Genomic DNA, 14,877 nt, shown 5'->3' with positions numbered 1-14,877 from the left:
GAGGTGTGGCCCTCACATGAGGTCAGGGCAGAGCTTAAAGGGCCAGGAGTGGGACCTACAGAAGAGAGAGGAAAACTTTTCTGGAGCATAATCCTTAAGCTGGGGAAGCTAAGTGGATATAGGGAGCCTGTAGCATTATGTCCAAAGGCCTCCACTCACAGATACCCTCTGAAGACATGTACCCGCTCAGCCTTCCTACCACTGTTCTGTCCTTTCTCTCTTAACTATTATAAATCCCTCTGCTTCCTCCTTGAACTCCAGCCAAGGTAGCCCCCAACCCTCTTTCCCAACCAAGGTTTGGCCTTGATGCATTCCCCTGCTCCCACTCCCACCCCAACTCCTCCCCTCTCCAACTTGGACCTGTAGAAGACAAAGATTACAAGCTTCCAGAGAGTGCTCTGATTGTTGTGGCTTCCACTACCAGATCAAATCCAGGCCCACAGCAGGGCTCTGAATTTGCCTCTTGGCTGCGCCCTGCAGCACCTGCACACCAAGGCCCTGCCTGGGTGCAGCAGTCCACAGGCAAGGGTCATCCATCTCCTGAGGAGCCCTTCCCAACTGTCAGTCTTCTTCCTTCCTCTCTGTGCCATAAACCCCGCCCTCATCCCTTCTGGCTACACTTCTGCTAAGATAGCCAGACCTCACACCCGAGTCCTGGCGACAGTGAGGGTGTGGTAGCACCTCCAGGAGAGGCGGGGCACCAAGGTCTTTGTACCCGGCTCACCTGTGTGGCTGTCTTGTTCCAGTCACCACTGTGAATGGCTCATCTCCTTTCAGGTCCTGATTCCCTGGACCTCTCTTCTCCACAGGGAAGGACACAGGGCCCAAGGGGCCCCCCCTCAGGTAAGACAGACTTCTAGAACTACAGGAAGTGGGCTACAGGATTTGCCTCCTGGGCTACCTGTTTTGCTTTGTGTTACTGCTTTCTTTTTTTACTTTGAAGTTTTTAGATAGGGTCTCAGTGTGTGGGTCAGACTGACTGAGCTTACAGATCATGCTTGGCAATGGGTTATGTGTTGATATATTTATATAAAGAGGTATTAGGTGAAACCAGTTAAGAAAAGGTTCTGTTGTTCCCTTAAATCATTTGAAATTGATGGCTCTGCGGTAAGAAATCCATACAGGCTTGCCCTCCTTTTTAGTGACAGCACAAAGGGGGCGTGGCCACACTCCCACACTGTGGAGAAAGGGTGAAGAAGAAAAGCACTTCAGGCTAGAGTAACAAGTGTCTCAGACAATGTAACCAGATACCATTGCCGAGAAAACAATTAAAAAATAATAATGTTTTTTTACTCTAAAACCCAGAATTGATAAGGGTATTGTGAAATAATCAATTCTCAAACAGTTGGTGAACTGACACAACATTGGTAGAAAACAGTTTGGCAATATTTATCAGAAGCTTTAAAGTTCACTTGTTCACTTGAATTCATACCTGAGAAAGAATTCAAAGTACTGAGCATTCAGAACCCAGGGATGAAAGCAGGCACTAGGAACACAAAGTGATCCCTATAGTCAAGAACCTCAGACCAAGAGTCAAGCAGCGAGACCACTGTAAGGACCTTCCCAAACACTGACAGAGCAAATGGGCTGCCAAGGAGGTCACCAGGACAGGAGCAAGGAGATCTAGGGTCCCACAGAGTGGCGACTGCATGAAAAAACAAAAATGGAAAGGATGAAACAGGAGATCAGTGGAGTCTACACTAGGGGCCCAGTGGGTGATGAATGGAAGCTTTAGCAGAATAAAACAAAGCAGGGATCTTAACCTATGGGCAGTGAAAGGGAAGGACAGAGCAGACAAGGCAGGAACTAAGTCATTCTTCCCCAGGACTCCAGCTGCATTTAAGGGGACCCAGGACTGGCTGGGTTTGAAGATGTTTGCTTATCATTTATACTCAGCCTTTGTGAAAAAAGCAGAGAGAAAGGGGAAATTGGAGCTGCTAACTTTCAGCAACTGCCATTTATTTCTCCAAATCACAGTTTCCTCATCTGTACAGTGGGATCAACTGTACCCATTTGGGATAGCTGTGAAGTATCAAATGTACCCTTAATGAAGAGAACATATTCTCTGAAGGTGTTTGACGACTAGTCACATGGCCCCAAAAGGCAGATCAATTACTTCTGCTTTCTATGCTCATTTCCAGTCTCCCCCATGTCTTTTCGGTGCCCTGGTTCTTGCTGTGCCCCCACCTCAACATATAGAAAGAAAGGGAGGAAAGGAGAATCTGGAGTCCTAAATGGCTGCCGGTGGACTCACAGGAGCTGGCTTGCTGAAGCCGTTCTGGCTGTGGTTCAAGGTCCTTAGTGCATAGGGCTGCCACCTGTCAGGCTTCCTGTTTCTTTCTGACTAGCCACACAGCTAGGGGCAGATGATGGACTTAAAACACTGAAGGTTTATGGGCAGTGGAAGGGGATTGATCTAGTTCCTCATTAGGCTTGAGTTAGGAAAAAGTGGTCCTGAGAGACAAGCCACCAGAACCCACTGCTTAAAAGTATGGGTGTGCTGACAGCCTGAGCCTCCAGTCATAAAGAAGGAAAGAAAGAAAAGAAGTGGCCATTGCAGGAAGAGGAGATTCAATAAGTGCTTTCATTCGCTTTATTTCTGTTCCCCCAATCTTTGTTCCTGGTCCTGTGTCACCATCCGTGTCTTTCTCAAGACTGCTCCCCCCCTAGAGCCCTTGGTCAAATCTATGAGACAGGCTGGTCACATTTCTGGTTTACAGACTAAAAAGTTGCACAAAACCAATCAACTGCCAAGATAGATGTGTTTGTTTTAGGCAGACCAAAAGGTGGCAGTGATCTTGGAAGCCATGGGTGGGAACTGGCTGGCACCTGATGGAGGAGCATCACTGTGCTCTAAGCTGATCTCCTCTGCTGAAGTCACATCCTTCCGCACAGATGAGGGCTGAGGTAACCACACCTGCAAAAGCTCCATCAGAAAGTGCTCAGGTCTAAACTCCCATGGCTCCAGAAGTAGGAAACATAGAAGTCAGGCTGCTGGGTAGAACCTGCCTTCTGCTGCTAAGTTGATAGAGCATCATCAAGAGCCACTGAAGGCTATATTGCTTAAGAGAAAGCAATATAGTCAAGTGTGTAGTTAGAATGATTGCACCAGTGACCAGGGGAGCTAGAGGAAGGTGCTAGGAGCAGGACAGATCAGGTGAGGCTGCTGCAGTTTGTGGTGGGGGAGGTCAAGGCAGCTGGGCATGGCTGTGGAAATCCAGCCAAAGGGCTCCAAGAGGCAGAACTGTGGGCCCCTGAAAGAAGGTAGGATGTGAAAGAGGCCCACTGCTTAGTGACTCCTTGAGAGATAGAGCTGGTGTTAGAAAAACAGAAGAAGAATTATGAACCTGAAAGGGAACTTGTCAGTCAAATACATGAAGTCAAAGGTCACGAGGCACCTAGGCTGGCTGTCACTTAGGAACAGTTATTCCATAGAAATCACCTGAAGGGGTTAGGGAGAGACAGGGTAAAGTTTGGCATTAAGAGGGTATCAGGGGCACAAAAGAGCTTTGAGAAGGAACAGTTGTGAGAGTAGGAAGAGGGCAAGAAGTATGGTGACAAAGGAGCAGGGGCAGAATAAGGAAATAGAAATCAAGCCGCTGAAAGCCCCTGAGTCTACTCCTTTCCTCCTCTCTCCCTTCTTTCCTTCTCCTTCCTGTGCATGGTGTTGAGCCCGGGGTCTTGAGCATGCTAAGCACTCCACCAATGGGCTGTATCTCTAGCCCCTGGACCTATCTTTTATTGCTGTTGTATGCAACAAGGTCTCACCACTATGTAGCTGGGCTAGTCTAAAACCCTCCTGCCTCATCCTCCCTAGTGCTGAGATAGTGTGTATCATAAAACCCAGCTTCCTGGGATTATTTCTTAAAGCAGTTCTGACCAGAACTGCATGAACTGTGTTTCCATGAATGCTGACATCTTTTTGGAGATTTTCTTTTCAAAACTTGCCAGCAAGTCCACCCAGATAGCCTGCCCATCTTTTCTCTGTGGGTGGGAGTGCAGCCTCAAGCTGTACTATTACTAACTCACTCAGCCAACCAGAGGACAAGTTCCAGATACCACCAGCCTGCTGTGAATGCTTATGTAGGTTGGCCTGAGCTGCATGGTAGGTGTACTATCTGGATAGTGTTTAACGGGGGCTTGGATGGAGAGCTGGCTCAGCAGTTAAGAGCATTGGTTACTCTTCCAAAGGATTGGGGTTCCATTCCCAGCACCCTACATGGTAGCTCACAGCTACTCAATTCCAGTACCAGGGAATCCAATGCCTCTTCTGGCCTCCACGGGCACCAGGCATGTATATTTTAACAGATGTACATGTAGGTGAAATACCCACACACATAAAGTACATTAAAAAGTAAAAATAAGGCAAACAACTGACCTAGGGGAACTGATTGAGTACAGAAACAGCCTCTCATGCTCAAAGTACAGAGCTGGCGCCCCTTGTGTCTGTCTCCTTCTTGCCTGGAGGCAGTCACCATGGTCACTACTGAGGTGGCCCTGGCAGGCAGGACTTACTGAGTGCTTCCGTCTCTCTTGTGTCCACTCTCAGCTCCCTATCTCTCTGCTCTACCTGCCTCTCCCTTGCTCACTGTTTGCCCTGCCCAATATCCAGCACCCTTCTGTCCCTACACCCTCTAGAGCACACCTGCATTTTTCTGTCCCAGTCTGGTCACCAGCATTCTTCATGTACTTACAGTCTAATACTCCAAGAAGTCATGTCTGACTCTGGCACCCAAGTTCCCTGTTTAACTTCTCTGCCTTGGCCCCATCTGCCACCCAAGGGTACTGACCCCATAGTACCAGCCACACCCAACATCTTGGCTCTGACTCAAAGCATGGATTCTGGACAGAGGGACATTGCTATCATTATGGAAATGGAGATAAAGAAAGTGGGGTCCAGGGGCAGATCTGGCTGTAGTCCTAGAAACCAAAGCCTGTCACTCATTAAGGCTCTGTTCTGGACTCAAGCAAAGATATCAATTACACAGCAAAGCTCGCCTTCCTCGGCTGGTCAGGATAGGATGCTCAGTGCTGTGGTTAAGATCAGAATGTGGGCTACAAATGTGGCTCAGTTGGTAGAGTGCCAGTCTAATGGGCATGAAGGCCTTGGTTCAGTCCCTTCAATTACATATTGTGGTGGCTCACGCCTCTAATTCCAGTATCTGAGAGTAAGAAGAGCAGAAGTTTGAGTTTCTATTTGGCCACATATATGAAACTCTATCTAAAAATTAAAGTTGTCTTGTTATCCCATTATATGGGGTAATCTGGGGCCATTGCTGGTGGAGTAGCTGTAATCTCAAACATTGACGGTCTGTGTGGCAGAGGAGAGAACTATTCTACACCCGCTGCTAAGTGCTCTGTTTCACAAAGGGACTAGGAAATGCAACCTTACTAGAGGTTTGGAGAGATGTGTGGACAAAGCGGAAAGTCTGCCCAGACTCTCACCCAAGTAAAGCATGCTCATCCCTTTAAGAAGTCACTGCTGAACCCAGCATGGTGGCATACGCCTGTAATCCCAGCACTGAGAGGCAGAGGCAGGCGGATCCCTGATTTCAAGCCCAGCCTGGTCTACAAAGTGAGTCCAAGACAGCCAAGGCTACATAGAGAAACCCTGTCTCAAAACACCCTACCCCCTCCCCAAGTCACCGCTATGTAGAAATGTAAATGTATCTCTGTCCACATTAGCAATCTGGGTACATGTAACTGCTGCAACCAGAGCTAAGAGTTCCTGCATTCTCTTCCAGTAGTACAGGATTTGAAACCCAGTGCTCAGCAAGGAGGCAAAAGAATTATGGGTTGGAGGCCAGCCTGAGCTACAGGGGTGGGGGATGGGAGGATGACACCAAACACTTGGAGGCATGAGCTGATGCGGAAGCAATAGAGGAGTGTTACTTACTGGTCTGCTCCTCATAGCTTGTTCAGCATGCTTTCTTATAAAACCCAGGCCCACCAATCCAGGAGCATCACCACCCATGATGGACTAGGCTCTTCCCCATCAATTATTAATTAAGAAAATGCCCTACATTCCTGCCTATGGCCCAATCTCGTGGAGGCGTTTTCTCAGTTGAGCTTCCCTCTTCTCAAATGACTCTAGCCTGTGTCAATTGACATAAAACTAACCAATACAGCATGTAAAAACCCAGTGTGGCAGCAGCTGGAGGGATAGCTCAGAGGTTAAGAGCACTGGCTGCTCTTCCAAAGGTCTTGAGCTCAATTCCCAGTAAACATCTATAATGATATTTGCTGCCTTCTTCTGGCATGTGGCATGCATGCAGGCAAAGTACTGTATAAATAATAAAAATAAATAAATCTTTAAAAGAAAAAAAAAAAAAAAAACAAACAAACTCAGGTATGGCAACACACATCAGTAATTCCAGTGCTGGAAGACAGAGACAGGCAGATCCTAGGAACTCGCTGGCCAAAACTGTGAACTCCAGTTTAAGTGAGAGAGAAAGGAAGGAAGGAAGGAAGGAAGGAAGGAAGGAAGGAAGGAAGGAAGGAAGGAAGGAAAGGAAGGAAGGAAAGGAAAGAAAGAAAGTAAAAAAAAAAGAAGGAAAGAAGAAGGAAAGAAAAGAAAAAAAGAAACAATTGAGAAAGAAATTATATCAATCTCTGGCCTCCATACCTACCCTCATGGGCAGGCAAGCATACCCACACAGATGAGGGAGCACAAACACACACACATATGCACACCACATACATACCTTCATACACAGAAACATGTATTCATAAAACAACAAACAAAAAACGAAGTACAGAACCCAACAGCCAAAAGCAGGTATAGATGGGGTCACTCTCACCAGTTGACCAGCTGACACAGTTGAAAACCAGAGTCCCCGAAGACCCTTAGTGTTGAGGATGGAAAAGCTGACAATAGTTATGAAGAACGTGGAAGAACCACAGACCCCCATAAGCTCCTCTGATTGGTTTGCCGTCATAAGACAAGACTCCAGCAGCCCTCAGGTCCCTCGCAGGTCTACAGACTTGCACTGGGAAGCTTCACACATGGGTCAGAGGTCTTCCTGTACAAGCGGCCTTGTCTGTTGTGTGCGTCCTTTCTTAAGGGAAGGGATTTATGGTCGGTTCTCTTGGAGCCAAGGAATTCCGTACTGGTGTATGCAGGAGTCCCTGAGTATAGCAGTGGCCAGTGGTTAGAAGTCTTTGAAAGGGCCCAAGACAAAAGTCCTTGACCCTTAGCAGGGAGTGACTTCAGGAGTGACCCCACCTGACTTCAGTCCGGAAAACCCAGGCTCAGCTGCCCAGGGCTATAGGAAGGTTGGTGGCATGCTACATAACTGATTTAGTTTTCTCACTGGTTAATCTTTGCATACATTCTCTGGTACACAGTTTGTTAAATGTTCTTTGAATAGAAAAATTTGGACTGGATATGGAATGATCCTTTGGAAGAATGTCAGCAAGTCTGTTCTGCTTCAGGAAGGGCTGCTGTCTGCATCAGTGCTTTCTGCTGCCTTGAAATGCCTGTACACTGCTCAGTCAGCCAACCCATTCCAGAAAGAAATTCTGCACTGGAGCCCAAGCTGAACACAGGGTCTGCAAAAATCCTAGCATTTGTGTGGACTTGTGTTTAAAATTCTCCTCCTACAGAAAGCTGTTTCTTCTGAAGTAAAGCATGTTCTTTGGCTTGTTCGGCTCTCAAACCTTTGACAACAACAGGGTCTGAGAGATTTGAGACTCCTCTTGTCACTGTCCTCAAAAAGACTCCTGGTACGAGGTGGGACATGCTAGGGCCAGTGGTATTTCCTTGGCAGTTGGCCAGCTAGGCAACCTTTCTCACCAGGAAGCAATAACACGACTCTTGGGGAGTTCCAAGACAACCTGCTGGGACTGTTCTTAAATCTGGAATCAGACCTATACTCCAGCACTCAGCAGCTCAGAATTCTAAAGGGCATAGGCTACATGCCACGATGAACCAGCTGACCCCTGAATCAGGTCTGTTCTAGCTCTGCCCATTGATGCCCATGTGGGGAAAGGCCTGTGAATAGGGTGGTCTCAGAGCCCATCCTCATCCTAGAGAAAGCCTTCACCTCAAGCCTCCTCTGTTATTATCCTGGTCTCAGCCTCCACAAGGGCACAAGACTGGTAGAAGCCCTGTGACTTCTTCAGACAACTTTATGCGATGGATCTGGGGCAGGCAGGTTCTTACATGTAATCTCAGAAACCATGAGAAGGAGAAGAGGCTCAGGTAAGGATTTAGGACCCGGCTACATCCCAGCTTCTCCCCAGCAATGTCCTTTATAGTCTCCAGTGGCAAAAGCTGGAATAGTAAGCAGTAGAGATTGGACAGGCCAGATTGATTGAGCACCCTTGCACCCTCTCCACTGACCTAGCTTGAGATTTGCCTTCCAAGCATACACTGGTTGGCTTTATCTGTGCTTTCTGAATTCTGCCATGGAAATGCCCAGGCTGGCAGGTGAAAAGAACACCTCAGAGCTGCTCCCAGCCCATTCCTATTCTCAGAAACCACATCATGAATTAATAGCTCCCATGGAAAGTTTCTTTTTGAAAATTTTATGGACCCTTGGCCTGCACTTGGCTTCTATGAGCCTATGAGTCTGGCTTATACAAGCAGTTTAGAGCAGACAGCTTTAGAACAGTCCTGCCAGGAGGCAAGCCTGCACGTCTCCCACAATGTCCTTGCCCCATCTTCTAAGAGAGCAGGTACCCTCTGTAAGGCCTCATGAAGAAACTTTGAAGCCTCTGGCTATATCTTGAGCCTTTCTTTTCCTTTTTTTTGGGGGGGGTGCTCAGAACTAAACTCCGATCTTCAAAGACACTAAGCAGGCACTACTGCCAGCTCTTGAAAGGCCTTTGAGGCAGGGGGATCACAGTGGTAGTGGTGCCAGTGATAACACAGAAGCACAGCGTGCTCTGCACTATGCGCTGCAAATGCTGCAGTCTCCAGCTAGCCTAGCTGTTCTCAACCTGTGGCTGGCAACCCTTTGGGGGTTTTGAACGTCCCTTTCACAGGGGTCACATATCAGAGAGCCTACATGTCAGCTATCTATATTATGATTCATAACAGTAGCAAAATTAGAGTTGTAAAGTAGCAAGGAAAATAATTTTATGGTTAGGGGCACCACAACATGAGGGACTATATTAAAGAGTGGCAGCATTAGGAAGGTTGAGAACCACTGAACCAGCCCAAGGAATTTTCATCCACATCTAATATAAAGGGCAATGGAAGCTCAGAGTATCCCTCAATCAACTCCTCTAACACCCACTGGGAACTTCACATACCTGCATGCAGAGCATGTGATAGCAACCTCTGCCTGCTCAGACTGTTCTTTAGCTGCCTTGAGGCACACAGACCTGTAGAGCTCCTTGACTGGGGAGGACAGCCCTACTCTGCCTAGTGCACAGCTGGGGGCCACACGGGAGTTAGTTATGTACATCTGAGAAAAACTTAGCTTTAGAAAGATCACATACTTAGTGTACACAGATAAAACAAAGCCTCTCTAGTGGTAAGTGACTAGAGCAAAGAAAGGGGAATTTGCTGCCTCACTAATGAGAAAGTCTGCAGGCTGTGTGGCTTCAGGTATTTCAAGTATGTTGTGAAGACTTGGGCTCTCCATTCTAGCCTTAAGGTCTCTTTTCCTCTGAGCTGGGTTCATTCTCAAGAAAGGCTCTAGAAGCTGCAGGCTCTCAGCATGGTCTTCCATCTTAGAGAAAATTTAGACTTCCTTCTTGAGGGCTTTGATAGGAGTTCCAGGGAACACTCGAAGTCATCTCAGTGGTGTCAGGGGACGATGGTGCCACTTGGTATGTCTGGCTGTTCTGTCACTTTGGAGTGAGGCAGGGCAGAGTGTCTGCCACTGCCAGACAAGTAAAGCAGAGCAGGAGGATGTAGGTGGAGCAGGGTGCTTTGGATTGAGAAGTATGAATAGGCATTTACCTGTGTCTGAGGGAGTCACTGTGACAGCCTGTGTAGTTATGCTAGACCCCAAACCCCAGTTCTGTCTGGGATATGGCTCTTTCAACCCCTCCCCCAACTCGGAAAAACATCTGTCTCTTGTCAGTCTTTCTGTCCTCTTAGTGATGAGCTGACTCCAAGTTTCAGCAGCTCAGAGCTCACGTTGCCATGCCAACTCCTCCACGGCAACATCTCGGCAGAATGGGCTGGCCTGATCTCACAGCGGCTGGAATGCAGGCACATTCAGGTAATTGGATTGGAGCAATCCACAGGCCTTTCCTGTGGAAACCTGGGGCTTGGTCCAGCTCCTGCTTAGACGGATAGACTCGGAGGACATTTTGCTCCAAGAATTCAAGCTTGTAAGGTTCAGAAAACAGGGTAGTAAAGGAGGGACAAGCCCCAGACAATGCCAAATGTTCAGAGACCCCTCAGAGATGGCACAGGCTTCTACACAGGAGGACTTGCTTTGCCCAGAACTGATCTGGCTTTCTCATGTTTTCACTGCAAAAAAAATTCAGATTCAAAGTCAACACCCACACAGGCCCCTTGGAGCCACTGTGAAGGTGTATTGTGTACATCAGTGTGCCAAGCAGGTTCACTTCCCAGGGATGGCAATCCTGTGGCCTGGTCATCTGATGCTCAATGAGAACATTCCTTCTTCCCACAGTTTACCTGGACAAGACCATTCCTAAGGATTCCCTCCACTGGCGAGGGAAGATCTGGGCCCACACACAAGTGTCTAGGGTAAGACCTTGGTTTAACACAGGCGTCTAAGCAGCCATCATTCCCTCCCATGCTATGCTCACACAGGTTATAGGTTAGGAGTCAGGTGCCTTCAGTATTAGCAGGTTGAATGCATGAATGTATGAATGGCCATACTGAGGCTTCTTCTGTTGATGCTACCAGAAATGATGCTACCATTTCAGGCTACCCAGAAATGCTTGGGACTGTTTTCAAGGTCCTGCAAAGGATTTGTCTACCCTTTCCTCTTCCACATGGACTGAAGGTTTTCCAGGCTCTCAGACATCCATAGGCTAAGTTCTTCCACCTGCATCTGTGACCCACAGAGTTCTCTGTCTCTCCTGGGACTGAGGAGAGGGGCAAGTTAGTGAAGGCTTTAGCTCTGGCCCAAACAGTGCAAGTGGCACCTGTGGGGATCCCAAAGGCACTCTGGTTCAGCTAGGGTCCTGGAAGTCCTGTGGGTGGGCTCAAGTCAACCCTTTAACCATTCAGAAACCACAAGCTGGGAAGAGAAGACTTGACACCCTGGTGGCCTCAGGGAATGGAGGGAAGGAATCAGGAGTGGCCAGGGTATCAGTCTGGCCCCTGTCATCCTTATGGTAGCCCTAGAGGTAGGTACTGCTAACCCATATAATGACCAGTACCAGGGTGTCTCTTGGGCTAGCCTGACTCCAGGCTGATTGCAAGACTGAGAAGCTGAGGTGAGAGGAGAAAGCCTGGTCTCCACATTTAGGACAGAGAGGCTGGCTCCCAGGGGTCCTACCGTGGGTCATCATGGAGCTCCCAGTCATAACCCCACAGCTCATAATGAAGGGATCAGGGCTCCTATTGGGATACCTGAGAACTGAGGGCTGAGAGTATTCAGCTCAGCTATATAGACCCTGGTATGGAGGGAAAGAAATGTGACTTCTAGTAACCCTGGAAACAATACATTAGGATTTGCAAAACCTGAATGATCCACCTAATCTAAGAGGCTGAGGTACAGAAGCTCAGCATACACGGCCTTGAAAGGGACCTGCTGCCCCCTTAAGAGTGTCCTTGACAGACCTGGCTTGCAAAGCTACCAGATCAAGGACATGGAAGAGAGAAGAGGGGAAAATGCGGTCACTCATCCAGAGCCTGTGCCTGACACAGACACAAGCCTGACCCTACCTAGACAGTGTAGACAAGAGAAGGGAGACAAGCAGGGTGCAGCTGAGCACCTGCCTGTACTGTGCAAGGCTGGGAAAGCCACTTTCTTTTGTGGCCTCTCCTCTGAGCACTTGAAAACTCTGGGAAGTTGCCAGCCTCTCATGTTTAACTGCAGCACTCCTCTTTCATGAGGAGAGTGTAGATCAGACTAATTAATGTGTGCTGTTTGTTTACCCTCCTCTCATTTCCCTGAGACAAAATAATTACTGAGCTTTAGAAACAGCCTCGTCCGTGGCAGTCCCTTCTGTGTCTCCTGTAGCAGCAGCTTCCGTGTGTAGACAGGGGAACCCAGTGCAGGGCAGGGTAGGTGGCAATACCAGGAAGATCCTCTATTCAAGACCCTACAGGAAAGGAGGCCCAGGGTGGCTGAGAAGGATTTGGGGTGGCAGCACGGAAGATCAAGGGACCAAAGGCTGCCTCATTTTTGAGGATCATTGTGGTGGCACTGTTCCCACTACCCCTGGAGCTGCCACCCCAGATCCTCCCCTCCAAAAAACCTACAAATGGAGATAAAAAGACATGTCCATGCCCAGCCCACAGCAGGCAGAAAGATCACTGCAGACTAGAAGACTTTGCCAGAAGGGTTTCTGGGCTCACAAGAGTGGAGGAGCAAGGAGCAGCTGAAGATGGAGTCTCTCTCCTCATCCCCTCTTGTCCCAGGCAATAGCCGTTCCCAATCTGATTGGCCAGTGTTAGGGTTGAGCCCTGTGAGGGAACTGAATGGGTGTTTTCTCAGGGAGCCTTTGATGAAGCCTGACTTACAGGGGTACTTTGGCCACCATGTGGCTACTGCAGTGGCTCTTAGGGGTGCAAACAGACCCCTCCCTGATCCTTTTTCCATCTGTGCAGCCCACATTACTGCCCACAGGTCAAACCTGGCCCTCAGTAAAGGGAGACTGACTTCACAAAGTGTCCCCACATGAGTGAGCACTCAAGTCAGCAGTCCATTCATTCCTGGGTGGTTTCTGCATCTGATACTTCCATTCCTACACAGGGTGGCTGACAGCCAGGGTCTGGCTGAGACAGGCTTGGTCCTCATGGCATGTATACTGGATCCTAGATATAGCTCCCGCTCCAGGCCAGGTGATTGCCAGGTGTGGGGAAGGGCTGTGGTCACAGAATGCCTTGGATGGTGTGAAGGAAGACTCCCTTGAAGAGACAACTCAGCTGAGCCCTGAGGGGTACAGAGGGGATGGCAGGAATCAAGAAGAAAGTTGCAGGCCACAGCCATGAGCAGGTGAAGGGGGTCTGGCAGCAGCTGCAGCTGGGAGGTAGACTCAGAGTGGGATCCAGGGTGGAGGGGAAGGGACCACAGAAACAGAAATACAAAGGACCCCAGACTCAGATTATGAGCCTGGACTTTGCCTCCCAAGACAAGGCAGTCAGGAGAGGAAGTGAGGAAGGGAATGAAGAGAGATGTTAGGTGGATCCCCCTAAGTACTGCACAAAGGTGAGGGGGTACTAGTGATCTTAGACGACAATGACAAGGAGGAAAGAGGGAGGGAGACTTGGGACTGGGTCTGCTCAAGACTCGAGTGATCTGGCATCACCCAAGCCAGACAGTGGGTTTGGGAGGCCGCTGTGTCTTCCACTGAGAAGTCCTCACGTGGCCATGCTTGTGTAGACACACTTGCCCCTCCAAACTGTAACCTTCCATTGTTGGCTTCAAAGTGACTTCCCCTGAGGAAAGTAAAATCATTGTGCTTCTTGTTCATCTGAACCAGACACAGCCACCAGCTTAAGCTCCTCTTTGGACATGAAGCCTTGGTCCTCCCTCATCAGTCCTGGGGATGGTGGCTGCAGAGTTCTTGGGTCACTGATAACTGTGTAGAAAACCCCACCTCTCCCACCACTGGGGGAAATGGCTGCCTTCTCTCAGGTACTAGCATCACAATTGTCCTCTATTCATTTATCCTATCTCTGAGGCACCTTTTGCCTTGAGGCTCCCCGGGACCCTTGGGTAGCCCCTTCCCTCTTGAATCTCCTCATCTGCTGGGGAAGTAGGCATATCCCAAAGTACACATAACACAGACTGGAGGCTACCATTCTGTGGGCCAAATGCCCCCAGTGGGAGTACCCCTGTCCCCTGGGCAAGGACGTGCAGAGTCCTTCCTAGAAAGATAATATCTAAGTGGAGCTGTGGGGCCAAAGCTAATATCTAAGTGGAGGTGAGGGACCAAAAAGCAGGGCTGTGGGAGAGCCTCAGGGTTAGGTCCTGGAATCACTATCAGAGTGAATAGGAGAAAAGCAAAGTAGAAAAGCATAGTAGGGTGACAGGCGTAGGCTGCAGGCCAGCTGAGGAAGTGTCCCTCCAACCACTGTGTGAAGAGGATGGAGGCTGATAAAGTTGCTAAACTGTGACGTTGTTCTCAGCCCATACTGAGAAGTTTCATCAAGGACAGAGGAACACTTGGGACAGGGGGAACAGAGGGAGGGTAGTGTACATGATATTTAGGTCTCTAGCTTAGGTGACCAAGGTCTCAGGAGGGAGGAGAGGATGTGGGGCCAGGATGAATGATGGCAGCCTGGATTCAGACCTGCTGAGGTGTCAGGGGCAGAAGTGGTGTAGACCACATTGAACTTACTTGGCTGTCCTGGTAACCAAAACACAGATCAAACATCCAGGATTTTCCTCTCAAAATGAGCAGTGTGGGTCCTTGGAGGATAGGAAAACACAAGACTCCTGTCTTTACTGACTCAAAAGCAGCACAGTCAGTGTACCTACCTGCCACCCTACTCTAGTGTAGCCAGGCCTGCTCTGAAAACTAATGTGACTCTAGCACTACAGCCTGGGCTGGGGACAAGGATGGACTTCCGCCCTATGTGGTAGAACCTAGAGCTTACTCTGCTGCTTAGGGAGCTGGATCATGGCCAGAGCAGGCTGCCTGCAGATAAGGCTTCCTTGCTCTTTTGTCCAGCTAGCCACACTGCCCTCTGCCCTGTAAACTTTTGACCCCTTTTGTCTTTCTTGGCCTTGGCACTAGATAAAAGGCGAACATATTTGCAGGTCCTCC

The 14,877-nt window shown here is 48.9% G+C and overlaps 1 protein-coding gene across 5 annotated transcripts in view; it reads left to right on the top strand.

Moving 5' to 3' along the window:
• Positions 1-14,877, top strand: part of Smpd3 (sphingomyelin phosphodiesterase 3) — an 83,063-nt gene that overhangs the window by 54,818 nt on the left and 13,368 nt on the right. Inside the window, exons 1-3 of one of the 5 annotated variants that reach the window (XM_055621150.1) lie at positions 660-843; positions 10,055-10,178; positions 10,599-10,675. The exons of 1 other annotated variant lie outside the window; for it this stretch is intronic. The gene's annotated coding sequence lies outside the window, so the exon portion shown is untranslated. Of the gene's footprint in view, positions 1-659; positions 844-10,054; positions 10,179-10,598; positions 10,676-13,723; positions 13,743-14,877 lie in introns of those variants that run through there. 3 more of the 5 variants (XM_055621151.1, XM_055621152.1, XM_055621154.1) reach the window with 3 other exon arrangements.

The sequence above is a fragment of the Psammomys obesus genome, unplaced genomic scaffold (genome assembly GCF_907164565.1).
Source record: "Psammomys obesus unplaced genomic scaffold, mPsaObe1.curated_primary_1811, whole genome shotgun sequence".
NCBI lineage: Eukaryota > Metazoa > Chordata > Mammalia > Rodentia > Muridae > Psammomys > Psammomys obesus.
This window is presented reverse-complemented; position numbering and strand designations above follow the sequence as displayed.